At 44.2% G+C, this 14585-nt stretch overlaps 1 pseudogene; it reads left to right on the top strand.

The window, feature by feature from the left end:
- LOC124028220 overlaps positions 1-14341 on the top strand; it is a 33350-nt pseudogene extending 19009 nt beyond the window's left edge.
- The last annotated feature ends 244 nt before the right edge of the window (positions 14342-14585 follow it).

Below are 14585 nucleotides of genomic sequence, written 5' to 3'. Positions count from 1 at the left end.
CGACAGGCCCAGTTCTACCCTGATCCACATTACAGTTAAATAGATCTAATCTGAACCTGGACGACAGGCCCAGTTCTACCCTGATCCACATTACAGTTAAATGGATCTAATCACTGAACCTGGACGACAGGCCCAGTTCTACCCTGATCCACATTACAGTTAAATAGATCTAATCACTGAACCTGGACGACAGGCCCAGTTCTACCCTGATCCACATTACAGTTAAATGGAACTAATCACTGAACCTGGACGACAGGCCCAGTTCTACCCTGATCCACATTACAGTTAAATAGATCTGAACCTGGACGACAGGCCCAGTTCTACCCTGATCCACATTACAGTTAAATAGATCTGAACCTGGACGACAGGCCCAGTTCTACCCTGATCCACATTACAGTTAAATGGATCTAATCACTGAACCTGAACGACAGGCCCTCCTGGGCTGCATCCCAAATTGCACTCTATTCCCTATTCACTGCACTACTTTTGACCTGGGTCCATGGGGAACAGGGTGCTATTTGGGATACACACTAGGTGTTGATTACTGGGTTGTTTGTTTATCGTTTCCGTGTTGTCGCCCCCTGTCTCCAGGCCTGCGTACGGCGGTCGGGATTGCCCCGGGTCCGCCTTCGATTACCAGATGTGTAACATGGAGGAGTGTGTCGGACCCTACGAGGACTTCCGCGCTCAACAGTGTGTCCAGAGGAGCAACAAATATCACAAGAACACCAAGCACACCTGGCTACCTTACGAACACCCAGATGGTAGGACACAGCCCGCTTCCCACATGGAACACTACGCCTTTTAGTGCGCTATTTTAGACCAAGGTCAAAAGGTCAAATGGATTGTAGTGAGTAATGTTAAACTTTACAGTAAAGAAACTCAGAGATGAGTTTGGGGAGGAAGGGTGGCCTTGTGGTTAGAGCGTTGGACTAGTAACCGGTAGGTTGCAAACCCCCGAGCTGACAAGATACAAATCTGTCGTTCTGCAGTTAACCCACTGTTCTAGACCAGTTAACCCCACTGTTCCTAGACCAGTTAACCCACTGTTCCTGACCAGTTAACCCACTGTTCCCAATTGAAAATAAGAATTTGTTCTTAACTTACTTGCCTAGTTAAATAATAATCAAATTAAAATAAATAAATGTTGCAGCTGGGTTGTTGTAGTGAGTAATGTTAAACTTACAGTAAAGAAACTCCAAATGTCAATGCCTGCGTCACAAATCAAACCCTATTCCCGAGATGGTGCACTAATTGTGACCAGGACTCTGGTCAAGAGTAGTGCACTGTTTAGGGATTAGGGTGCCATTTTGGATATTACCACATTGTAAAGTATTGGCTTGATTGATTAAGCCCTGCCGTTCTAAAAGGTGAATCCATAATGTCCACTAGGGGTCGCTATTGGCAATAAAAGGATTATAATACATATTAACCATAATAGCACAGTTTCTATACAATAATAATAATTTCTACATGAATTATATATTATATTATATATTATATTATATAAGCAATAATAATAATATATAAACAATAATAAATCAACCAAATATGTTTTTATACATTTACAATACGTGTTTCTTTAACACAAACAATATAACTGTAACAAAGAGATACATAGAGGATGAATGGGAGGGAGAGACATATATATATATATATTCAAAAGTATGTGGACACCCTTTCAAATTAGTGGATTCGGCTATTTCAGCCACACACAGGTGTACAAAATCGAGGACATGGCCATGCAATCTCCATAGACAAACACTGGCAGTAGAATGGTCTTACTGAAGTGCTCAGTGACTTTCAAAGTCACACCGTCCGACAAGTCAGTTTGTGAAATTTCTGCCCTGCAACAGCTGCCCCGGTTAGCTGCGAGTGCTGTTATTGTGAAGTGGAAATGCCTAGGAGCAACAACGGCTCAGCCGCAAAGTGGTAGGCCACACAAGCTCACAGAATGGGACCGGCGAGTGCTGAAGTGCGTAGCGTGTAAAAATCATCTGTCCTCAGTTGCAACACTCACCACTGAGTTCCAAACTGCCTCTGGAAGCAACAACAAATTTTCATCGGGAGTTTCGTGAAATGGGTTTCCATGGCCGTGCAGCTGCACACAAGCCTAAGATCACCATGCGCGATGCCAAGTGTCGGCTGGAGGGGTGTAAAGCTCTGGGGCAGTGGAAACGTGAACTGGAGTGATGAATCCCGCTTCACCATCTGGCCGTCTTACGGAAGAATCTGGGTTTGGCGAATGCCAGGAGAATGCTACCTGCCTGAATGCATAGTGCCAACTGTAAAGTTTGGTGGAGGAGGAATAATGGTCTGGGGCTGTTTTTCATGGTTCGAGCTAGGCCCCTTAGGTCCAGTTAAGGGAAATCTTAATGCTACAGCATACAACGACATTCTAGATGATTCTATGCTTCCAACTTTGTGGCAACAGTTTGAGGAAGGCCCCTTTCCTGGTTCAGCATGATAACAATGCCCCCGTGCACAAAGCGAGGTCCATACAGAAAGGGTTTGTCGAGATCGGTGTGGAAGAACTTGACTGGCCTGCAGAACCCTGACCTCAACCACATCGAACACCTTTGGGATGAATTGGAACGCCGACTGCGATCCCAACATCAGTGCCCGACCTCACTAATGCTCTTGTGGCTAAATGGAAGCAAGTCCCCGTAGCAATGTTCCAACAATCGAGTGGATAAGTCTTCCCAGAAGAGTGGAGGCTGTTATAGCAGCAAAGGAGGGACCTACTCCATATTAATGCCCTTTGTTTTAGAATGAGATGTTGGATGAGCAAGTGTCCACATACTTTTGATCATGTAGAGTGTGTGACTCAGTGTTCCTCATTAATGTCTAAAGTCAGACCACTGCTGGTGAGACACTGACAGAAGTCGACAAGAGTATCTGACATTAAATAGAACTTGTGAATTACAGGAACATCAACATCACACACAGCAGTCTAACCATTTCAGACGCCCACATGTGTGGTGTGAATAACATACAGGAACATCAACATCACACACAGCAGTCTAACCATTTCAGACGCCCACATGTGAACTGAGCATAGGACCTCTATCCTCTCTGGCCTTGTGTTCCTAAAGGTCAACGAAAGCAGAAGAGATACAATGCAAACTTTCTCTTGTCATTTATTTAGTTTATCATCCCTCAGTCAGGACTAAAATATGTGTTCATTTTGTTTTCTTTCTCTGGGGAGTTTTACTAGTCACAGTGCCTCTGCGTTACTTTCTCTCTGGTATCTTAGACTGGGTGTCCTCTAGGGAGTTTTACTAGCCACAGTGCCTCTGCATTACTTTCTCTCTGGTATCTTAGACTGGGTATCCTCTAGGGAGTTTTACTAGCCACAGTGCCTCTGCATTACTTTCTCTCTGGTATCTTAGACTGGGTGTCCTCTAGGGAGTTTTACTAGCCACAGTGCCTCTGCGTTACTTTCTCTCTGGTATCTTAGACTGGGTATCCTCTAGGGAGTTTTACTAGCCACAGTGCCTCTGCATTACTTTATCTCTGGTATCTTAGACTGGGTATCCTCTAGGGAGTTTTACTAGCCACAGTGCCTCTGCATTACTTTATCTCTGGTATCTTAGACTGGGTATCCTCTAGGGAGTTTTACTAGTCACAGTGCCTCTGCATTACTTTCTCTCTGGTATCTTAGACTGGGTATCCTCTAGGGAGTTTTACTAGCAACAGTGCTTCTGCCTCTGCATTGCTTTCTCTCTGGTATCTTAGACTGGGTATCCTCTAGGGAGTTTTACTAGCCACAGTGCTTCTACCTCTGCATTACTTTCTCTCTGGTATCTTAGACTGGGTATCCTCTAGGGAGTTTTACTAGCCACAGTGCTTCTGCCTCTGCATTGCTTTCTCTCTGGTATCTTAGACTGGGTATCATCTAGGGAGTTTTACTAGCCACTGTGCTTCTGCCTCTGCATCACATTCTCTCTGGTATCTTAGACTGGGTTTCTGAAAAGCACTTTGTGACAACTGCTGATGTAAAAAGGGCTTTATAAAATACATTTGATTGATTGATTGATTGATTGATCTTCACCCATGTAGAGGCTCACAAGTGTGAGTTGAGCTGTCAGTCCAAAGAGACCGGTGAGGTGGTGGTCATGAACCAGGTGATGCATGATGGGACGCGGTGCAGCTACACAGACCCTTTCAGTGTCTGCACCCGGGGGGAATGTCTGGTATGTACAGTATAGCTATCTCTCTATCTATACCTCTGTCTATCGATTCCTCTCTATCTATACCTAACTATCTATACCTCTCTATCTATACCTCTATCTATACCTCTATCTATACCTCTATCTATACCTCTCTATCTGTACCTCTCTATCTATACCTCTCTCTATCCATACCTCTCTATCTATACCTCTCTATCTATACCTAACAATCTATACCTCTATCTATACCTCACTATCTGTACCTCTCTATCTGTACCTCTCTATCTATACCTCACTATCTATACCTCTCTATCTATACCTCTCTATCTGTACCTCTCTATCTGTACCTCTCTATCTATACCTCACTATCTATACCTCTCTATCTGTACCTCTCTATCTATACCTCACTATCTATACCTCTCTATCTATACCTCTCTATCTGTACCTCTCTCTATCCATACCTCACTATCTATACCTCACTTTCTATACCTCTCTATCTACACCTCTCTATCTATACCTTTCTATCTATACCTCTAGCTATACCTCTAGCTATACCTCTCTATCTATACCTCTCTATCTACACCTCACTATCTATACCTCTATATCTATACCTCTCTATCTATACCTCTCTATCTATACCTCTCTATCTATACATCTCTATCTATACCTCTCTATCTACACCTCTCTATCTATACCTTTCTATCTATACCTCTAGCTATACCTCTAGCTATACCTCTCTATCTATACCTCTCTATCTACACCTCACTATCTATACCTCTATATCTATACCTCTCTATCTATACCTCACTATCTATACCTCTCTATCTATACATCTCTATCTATACCTCTCTATCTACACCTCTCTATCTATACCTTTCTATCTATACCTTTCTATCTATACCTCTCTATCTATACCTCTCTATCTATACCTCTCTATCTATACCTCTCTATCTATCTGTACCTCTCTCTTTATACCTCTCTATCTGTACCTCTCTCTATATGTACCTCTCTTTATCTATACCTCTCTATCTATACCTTTGTATCTATGCGTCTCTATCTATACCTCTATCTGTACTCTCTCTATCTATACCTCTCTATATCTACAGGGGCTTCAGTGCCTCTCTCTCTCTGTTCCTCTCTCTCTCTCTGTTTCTCTCTCTCTCTCTGTCTCTCTCTCTCTCTCTGTCTCTCTCTCTCTGTTTCTCTCTCTCTCTCCCTCTGTCTTTCCATGAAGTCTACTTTTTGATTGGAGGTTAGATACCATAACAGACGTTGGCATTTTCCAGACCAGACCAAAACGTTTGTAGATTGAGGGGCCAGATTCAACATATGTTATGTCTCCTTTACCAATCTGTGTCTTGGATAGATTGGTATCGCTTCTATAGCAGAAGTCTGGAGAGTAGTGTTCCACTGCAAGTCAGACGGCCTAGAAGGAGCCTCCCCCAGCCTAGACTGAGCCTCCCCCAGCCTAGACTGAGCCTCCCCCAGCCTAGACTGAGCCTCCCCCAGCCTAGAAGGAGCCTCCCCCAGCCTAGACTGAGCCTCCCCCAGCCTAGAAGGAGCCTCCCCCAGCCTAGACTGAGCCTCCCCCAGCCTAGAAGGAGCCTCACCCAGCCTAGACTGAGCCTCCCCAGCTTAGAAGGAGCCTCCCCCAGCCTAGACTGAGCCTCCCCCAGCCTAGACTGAGCCTCCCCCAGCCTAGACTGAGCCTCCCTCAGCCTAGACTGAGCCTCCCCCAGCCTAGACTGAGCCTCCCCCAGCCTAGAAGGAGCCTCCCCCAGCCTAGACTGAGCCGCCGACAGCCTAGACTGAGCCTCCCCCAGCCTAGACTGAGCCTCCGACAGCCTAGACTGAGCTTCCCCCAGCCTAGACTGAGCCTCCCCCAACCTAGAAGAAGCCTCCCCCAGCCTAGAAGGAGCCTCCCCAGCCTAGAAGGAGCCTCCCCAGCCTAGACTGAGCCTCCCCAGCCTAGACTGAGCCTCCCTCAGCCTAGACTGAGCCTCCCCAGCCTAGACTTAGCCTCCCCAGCCTAGAAGGAGCCTCCCCCAGCCTAGACTGAGCCGCCGACAGCCTAGACTGAGCCTCCCCCAGCCTAGACTGAGCCTCCGACAGCCTAGACTGAGCTTCCCCCAGCCTAGACTGAGCCTCCCCCAACCTAGAAGAAGCCTCCCCCAGCCTAGAAGGAGCCTCCCCCAGCCTAGAAGGAGCCTCCCCCAGCCTAGACTGAGCCTCCCCCAGCCTAGAAGGAGCCTCCCCCAGCCAAGAAGGAGCCTCCCCCAGCCTAGACTGAGCCTCCCCCAGCCTAGAAGGAGCCTCCCCAGCCTAGACTGAGCGTCCCCCAGCCTAGAAGGAGCCTCCCCAGCCAAGAAGGAGCCTCCCCAGCCTAGACTGAGCCTCCCCCAGCCTAGAAGGAGCCTCCCCAGCCTAGACTGAGCGTCCCCAGCCTAGAAGGAGCCTCTCCCAGCCTAATCTCAGTCAGTGTAAAAATCAGACTGCCTAAAGGGGCCTCCCCTTGGTTGATTGACTGACTGTGCCCTTCTCTCTCCCAGCATGTGGGCTGCGACAAAGAGGTTGGCTCGTACAAACAAGAAGACAAGTGTGGAGTCTGTGGTGGGGACAACTCCCACTGTCGCACTGTCAAACTGACCCTCACCAAGATACCAAAGAAAACAGGTAAGAATGGGCCGTCACCAGGGTGAAACCACACTTCCGAACATTATGTGTTATTTCATTTATCAATCGATACTTGATATTACAGCTTGAAAGCCCTAAAAATCCTCTCCGACATTCTTAGGTAGAACCCTTTTGAGTTCCATGTAGAACCCTTTCCACACAGGGTTCTACGTGGAATCAAAAATAGTTCCACCTGGAACTCAAAAAGGGTTCTACCTGGAACCAAAAAGGTTTCTCCTATGGGGACAGCTGAAGAACCCTTTTGAGTTCCATGTAGAACCCTTTCCACACAGGGTTCTACATGGAATCCAAAAAGGGTTCTACCTGGAACCATAAAGGTTTCTCCTATGGGGACAGCTGAACTACCCTTTTGGAAGCCTTGGTTCTAAGAGTGTAATGTGTGTCATACTGTGTTATGAATTCCCAGTTGGTGACTCTTGACTCTTGATAAGAGTCGCCGGCAGGTGAATTCACGACACACTATTTTAGTCACCCTGTGTTCACCCAGCTACAGCCCTTGACATGTACACAGACTAAACACAAAACACTGCTATCACCGGTTCACACACAACAGTATAATTAGACACGTTTCTCCTCTGTTAGAGTCACTAGTAGGCCTGGGGTTGTCTGTATCATGAGTCTCAGAGTAGGATGACAATGAATAAGGTTACATGGACAGGGGGGGGGGACCTGATCCTAGATCAGCACTGCTACTCTGAAACATATGATAGATATCATCCCTGGTCTGTTGTTATTCTGTGGCTCATTGGATTAACTCCCTGACCAACCCGTTGTCTTGTTGTGTTGTCCTATAGACATGCTGAATATGTTTCATATTGTCTTGTTGTGTTGTCCTATAGACCTGCTGAAGATGTTTCATATTGTCTTGTTGTCCTATAGACATGGTGATGTTTTCATATCCTCTTGTTGTGTTGTCCTATAGACCTGCTGAAGATGTTTCATATTGTCTTGTTGTGTTGTCCTATAGACATGGTGATGTTTCACATTGTCTTGTTGTGTTGTCCTATAGACATGGTGATGTTTCATATTGTCTTGTTGTGTTGTCCTATAGACATGGTGATGTTTCATATTGTCTTGTTGTGTTGTCCTATAGACCTGCTGAAGATGTTCCATATTGTCTTGTTGTCCTATAGACATGGTGATGTTTCATATTGTCTTGTTGTGTTGTCCTATAGACATGGTGATGTTTTATATTGTCTTGTCTTGTTGTCCTATAGACCTGCTGTAGATGTTCCATATTGTCTTGTTGTCCTATAGACCTGCTGAAGATGTTTCATATTGTCTTGTCCTATAGACATGTGATGTTTCATATTGTCTTGTTGTGTTGTCCTATGAAGATGTTTTATATTGTCTTGTCTTGTTGTCCTATAGACCTGCTGAAGATGTTTCATATTGTCTTGTTGTCCTATAGACCTGGAAGATGTTTCATATTGTCTTGTTGTGTTGTCCTATAGACCTGCTGAAGATGTTTCATATTGTCTTGTTGTGTTGTCCTATAGACATGGTGATGTTTCATATTGTCTTGTTGTGTTGTCCTATAGACCTGCTGAAGATGTTCCATATTGTCTTGTTGTGTTGTCCTATAGACATGGTGATGTTTTCATATCCTCTTGTTGTGTTGTCCTATAGACCTGCTGAAGATGTTTCATATTGTCTTGTTGTCCTATAGACATGGTGATGTTTCATATTGTCTTGACCTGCTGAAGATGTTTCATATTGTCTTGTTGTCCTATAGACATGGTGATGTTTCATATTGTCTTGTTGTCCTATAGACCTGGTGATGTTTCATATTGTCTTGTTGTGTTGTCCTATAGACATGGTGATGTTTCATATTGTCTTGTTGTGTTGTCCTATAGACCTGCTGAAGATGTTTCATATTGTCTTGTTGTGTTGTCCTATAGACCTGCTGAAGATGTTCCATATTGTCTTGTTGTCCTATAGACATGGTGATGTTTCATATTGTCTTGTTGTGTTGTCCTATAGACATGGTGATGTTTCATATTGTCTTGTTGTCCTATAGACATGGTGATGTTTCATATTGTCTTGTTGTCCTATAGACATGGTGATGTTTTCATATCCTCTTGTTGTGTTGTCCTATAGACATGGTGATGTTTCATATTGTCTTGTTGTCCTATAGACATGGTGATGTTTCATATTGTCTTGTTGTGTTGTCCTATAGACCTGCTGAAGATGTTCCATATTGTCTTGTTGTCCTATAGACATGGTGATGTTTCATATTGTCTTGTTGTGTTGTCCTATAGACCTGGTGATGTTTCATATTGTCTTGTTGTGTTGTCCTATAGACATGGTGATGTTTCATATTGTCTTGTTGTGTTGTCCTATAGACATGGTGATGTTTCATATTGTCTTGTTGTCCTATAGACATGGTGATGTTTCATATTGTCTTGTTGTGTAGTCCTATAGACATGGTGATGTTTCATATTGTCTTGTTGTGTTGTCCTATAGACATGGTGATGTTTCATATTGTCTTGTTGTGTTGTCCTATAGACATGGTGATGTTTCATATCCTCTTGTTGTGTTGTCCTATAGACATGGTGATGTTTCATATTGTCTTGTTGTGTTGTCCTATAGACATGGTGATGTTTCATATCCTCTTGTTGTGTTGTCCTATAGACATGGTGATGTTTCATATTGTCTTGTTGTGTTGTCCTATAGGCATGCTGAAGATGTTTGATATTCCGATCGGTGCCCGGCACATCGTTATAGAGGAGAATGAGACTTCCTCCCACATAATTGGTAAGTGTGTCTCGTTACAGCATGATAAAACACCTTTGGGATGAATTGGAATGACGACTGTGAGCCACAGACCTAATCACCCAACATCAGTGCCCCGACCTCACTAATGCTCTTGTGTCTGAATGGAAGCAAGTCCCCACAGCGATGTTCCAGCATCTAGTGGAAAGCCTTCCCAAAAAGAGTGGAGGCTGTTATAGCAGCAAAGGGAGGACCAACTCCATACTAATGACCATGATTTAGGAATGAGATATTCAACAAGCTTTTGGCCAAGTAGTGTACATTTACAGTAGGGACATCCGCAGAGCATGACTACAGAACTCAACACACACACACACACACACACACACACACACACACACACACACACACACACACACACACACACACACACACACACACACACACACACACACACACACACACACACACACAGTTGACAGCACAGTTGGAACAGTTGTTCCCCCCCTGTATAGTCTGTTGTGCTGGTCCTGTCAGACTATCCAACGAATGAAAACACATTGTGAATCAGATGTTTTCCTTTGTGTTTCACAGCTGTTAAGAATCAAGTCACAGGCAGCTTCATATTGAACGCAAAAGTGGAGATGCCAAGTCCAGAACCTTCATCGAGCGGTTTGGAGTGGGAGTACGTCTTCGGAAGCGGCGAGAAAGAAACCCTGAAAACAATCGGCCCCCTTCACGAGGGCATCGTTGTTCTGGTAAGAAGACGAAACTGATGGATCTAGTAAGCCGCACACCCAGACACACATACACACACACTCACCCAGACATGTGCACACACACACATACATACCCAGACATGTGCATGCACGCACACACACACACACACACACACATACACACACATACACACACAGACACACACACACCCAGACACGTGCACACACACGCAGACACGTGCACACACCCAGACACGTGCACACACACACACACATACACACCCAGAAACGTGCACACACACACGCACACATACACACCCAGACACGTGCACACACACACATACACACCCAGACACGTGCACACACACACACACACACACACACACACACACACACACACACACACACACACACACACACACACACACACACACACACACACACACACACACACACACACACACACACACATACAGGCTGAATTTTTCAACATTGACAAGTGACAGTTGAGGTGCAGGTGTGCATCGCCTCAATTCTCATTTTACCCAAAACAGGCCGACCCAAGTGATCACTATCCGACACAGCAGCATGTGGTCAGAAGATACAGGACTCCGTTCCCAATGGTTCACATTGAGGTTCAAATCAAATCAAATCAAATGTATTTATATAGCCCTTCGTACATCAGCTGATATCTCAAAGTGCTGTACAGAAACCCAGCCTAAAACCCCAAACAGCAAACAATGCAGGTGTAGAAGCACGGATGAATTCAGCTACACATTCCAGTCAGTCCCCTAGAAAGACAGTGGAGCACCTTCACTGTGATTTTAATCATCTTTGATTGTCCACTAGTGGTAATTAGTGCTTTTCTAAATCGGTTTCGGTACGATTAGTAAAACAAAATATTGTGGTTTTCAATTTCGGTTTCGATAACATTAAATGTATTATAGTGACTTTTAATGGTAATTACAAAGCCAAAAATAGTAAAAATGTCATTGCCAAAGCATTGAAAATATTCCATTGTCTCTGTCAGGTCCACATTGGGTTAGACATCATTAGAAAAATAGGGAATTACTATGAAATAATACAATATTCAGTTGTATATTTACTTAGTTTTAATTTAATGACTATAATAATGACAATATTTTTCATTCCTTAAAGTCATCATCGCATCTCTGGCAGTAGCAGTCAGCCGTCATCCTATCTAGCTAGGCTAGCAAGGGATTCTGGTCATTGTGGTTAATTACCGCTTTTATGTGCTGAACTAGGTTGAAAATTTGCTTAATGAAAAACTTCATCTCCCCTTCAGCCCATCGTCTCACTTAGTTCTTGAGATGATTTATCTTGTGAATGATTTGATTTCCCTTGTGAATGATTTGATTTCCCTCTAGAGGAAATGTGCATTGGTTTCACAAATAACGGAACAAAATGGAATTCAAGTAATTGAACTGACGTTAGTAGAATTAGTTGTTTAATAATCGAAAAAAAATCAGAAATGTTGGTTAATTGCTCAGCACTATTGTCCACTGTGTGTGTGTGTGTTTTACTATCTTTGTGGGGACCAGAAGTCCTTACAAGGATTGTAAAACGAGGACATTTCACCTGTCCCCACAAGAAAGCTATTTTAGGCTCCGGATTTTAGGCTTCGGTTTGGGGTTAATGTTAGGAACTTAGGTTTGGGGTTAATTAAGGTCAGACTTAGGTTTGGGGTTAATGTTGGGTCAGACTTAGGTTTGGGGTTAATGTTGTCAGACTTAGGTTAAGGGTTAGGTTTGGGGTTAGGATTTGGGGTTAATGTTAAGGTCAGACAAGGAAGAAAGACTTAGGTTTGGGGTTAATGTTAGGTCCAGACTTAGGTTTGGGGTTAATGTTAAGGTCAGACTTAGGTTAAGGGTTAGGTTTGGGGTTAGGATTTGGGGTTAATGTTAAAGGTCAGACTTAGGTTAAGGGTTAGGTTTGGGGTTAGGATTTGGGGTTAATGTTAGGTCAGACTTAGGTTAAGGGTTAGGGGGTTAGGATTTGGGGTTAATGTTAAGGTCAGACTTAGGTTAAGGGTTAGGTTTGGGGTTAGGATTTGGGGTTAATGTTAAGGTCAGACTTAGGTTAAGGGTTAGGTTTGGGGTTAATGGGGTTAATGGTCAGACTTAGGTTAAGGGTTAGGTTTGGGGTTAGGTTTGGGGTTAATGTTAAGGTCAGACTTAGGTTAAGGGTTAGGTTTGGGGTTAGGATTTGGGGTTAATGTTAAGGTCAGACTTAGGTTAAGGGTTAGGTTTGGGGTTAATGTTAGGTTTGGGGTTAGATTTGGGGTTAATGTTAAGGTCAGACTTAGGATTTGGGGTTAATGTTAAGGTCAGACTTAGGTTAAGGGTTAGGTTTGGGGTTAGGATTTGGGGTTAATGTTAAGGTCAGACTTAGGTTAAGGGTTAGGTTTGGGGTTAGGATTTGGGGTTAATGTTAAGGTCAGACTTAGGTTAAGGGTTAGGTTTGGGGTTAGGATTTGGGGTTAATGTTAAGGTCAGACTTAGGTTAAGGGTTAGGTTTGGGGTTAGGATTTGGGGTTAATGTTAAGGTCAGACTTAGGTTAAGGGTTAGGTTTGGGGTTAGGATTTGGGGTTAATGTTAAGGTCAGACTTAGGTTAAGGGTTAGGTTTGGGGTTAGGATTTGGGGTTAATGTTAAGGTCAGACTTAGGTTAAGGGTTAGGTTTGGGGTTAGGATTTGGGGTTAATGTTAAGGTCAGACTTAGGTTAAGGGTTAGGTTTGGGGTTAGGATTTGGGGTTAATGTTAAGGTCAGACTTAGGTTAAGGGTTAGGTTTGGGGTTAGGATTTGGGGTTAATGTTAAGGTCAGACTTAGGTTAAGGGTTAGGTTTGGGGTTAGGATTTGGGGTTAATGTTAAGGTCAGACTTAGGTTAAGGGGTTAGGTTTGGGGTTAGGATTTGGGGTTAATGTTAAGGTCAGACTTAGGTTAAGGGTTAGGTTTGGGGTTAGGATTTGGGGTTAATGTTAAGGTCAGACTTAGGTTAAGGGTTAGGTTTGGGGTTAGGATTTGGGGTTAATGTTAAGGTCAGACTTAGGTTAAGGTTTGGGGTTATTTGGGGTTTGGGGTTAGGATTTGGGGTTAGGATTTGGGGTTAATGTTAAGGTCAGACTTAGGTTAAGGGTTAGGTTTGGGGTTAGGATTTGGGGTTAATGTTAAGGTCAGACTTAGGTTAGGTTAAGGGTTAGGTTTGGGGTTAGGAGGTTTTGGGGTTAATGTTAAGGTCAGACTTAGGTTAAGGGTTAGGTTGGGGTTTGGGGTTAGGAGGTTTGGGGTTAATGTTAAGGTCAGACTTAGGTTAAGGGTTAGGTTTGGGGTTAGGATTTGGGGTTAATGTTAAGGTCAGACTTAGGTTAAGGGTTAGGTTTGGGGTTAGGATTTGGGGTTAATGTTAAGGTCAGACTTAGGTTAAGGGTTAGGTTTGGGGTTAGGATTTGGGGTTAATGTTAAGGTCAGACTTAGGTTAAGGGTTAGGTTTGGGGTTAGGATTTGGGGTTAATGTTAGGTCAGACTTAGGTTAAGGGTTAGGTTTGGGGTTAGGATTTGGGGTTAATGTTAAGGTCAGACTTAGGTTAGGTTTGGGGTTAGGATTTGAGGGTTAGGGTTTAGGGATTAGGGAAAATAGGATTTTGAATGGGAATCAATTGTTTCTCTCTCTCTCTCACTCTCTCTCTCTCTCTCTCTCTCTCACTCTCTCTCTCACTCTCTTTCTCTCTGTCTTTCCTCTCTGTCTTTCTCTCACTCTCGTTCTCCCTGTCGCTCTCTCTCTGTCATCGTTTCCTCTTTCTCCCTGTCTCTCTCTCTCTGTCATCGTGTCCTCTTTCTCCCTGTCCTAGGTCATTCCACAGGAGGAGGACACTAAGATCAGTCTGACATATAAGTACATTATCCATGAGGACCTGCTGCCGGTCATCACCAATAACAATGTTCTCCTGGCCGAGCTGGATACCTACGAGTGGGCCCTGAAAGAGCTGGTCTGTGCAGTGCTCTAAACCCTGTGGGGAGGTGTGTGTATGGGGGGGGCTGGTTGTGGAGTGGCTCTTTAGACCAGGTGGATTCTCTGTGTGTGGGGGGGTGGGGGCTGCTTGTGGAGCGGCTCTTTGGGGACCAGATTAATTCAATCTCACCTGCTACAGAAAGGTCCCTGATGGTTGTTTCCATTTGTGCCGGGCCTGCCAAGTACATTACATTACATTTAAGTCATTTAGCAGACGCTCTTATCCAAGTACCCCTGCTGTGGGTTGGTGCT

Source organism: Oncorhynchus gorbuscha, unplaced genomic scaffold, assembly GCF_021184085.1.
Source record: "Oncorhynchus gorbuscha isolate QuinsamMale2020 ecotype Even-year unplaced genomic scaffold, OgorEven_v1.0 Un_scaffold_3863, whole genome shotgun sequence".
Classification (NCBI taxonomy): domain Eukaryota; kingdom Metazoa; phylum Chordata; class Actinopteri; order Salmoniformes; family Salmonidae; genus Oncorhynchus; species Oncorhynchus gorbuscha.
This window is presented reverse-complemented; position numbering and strand designations above follow the sequence as displayed.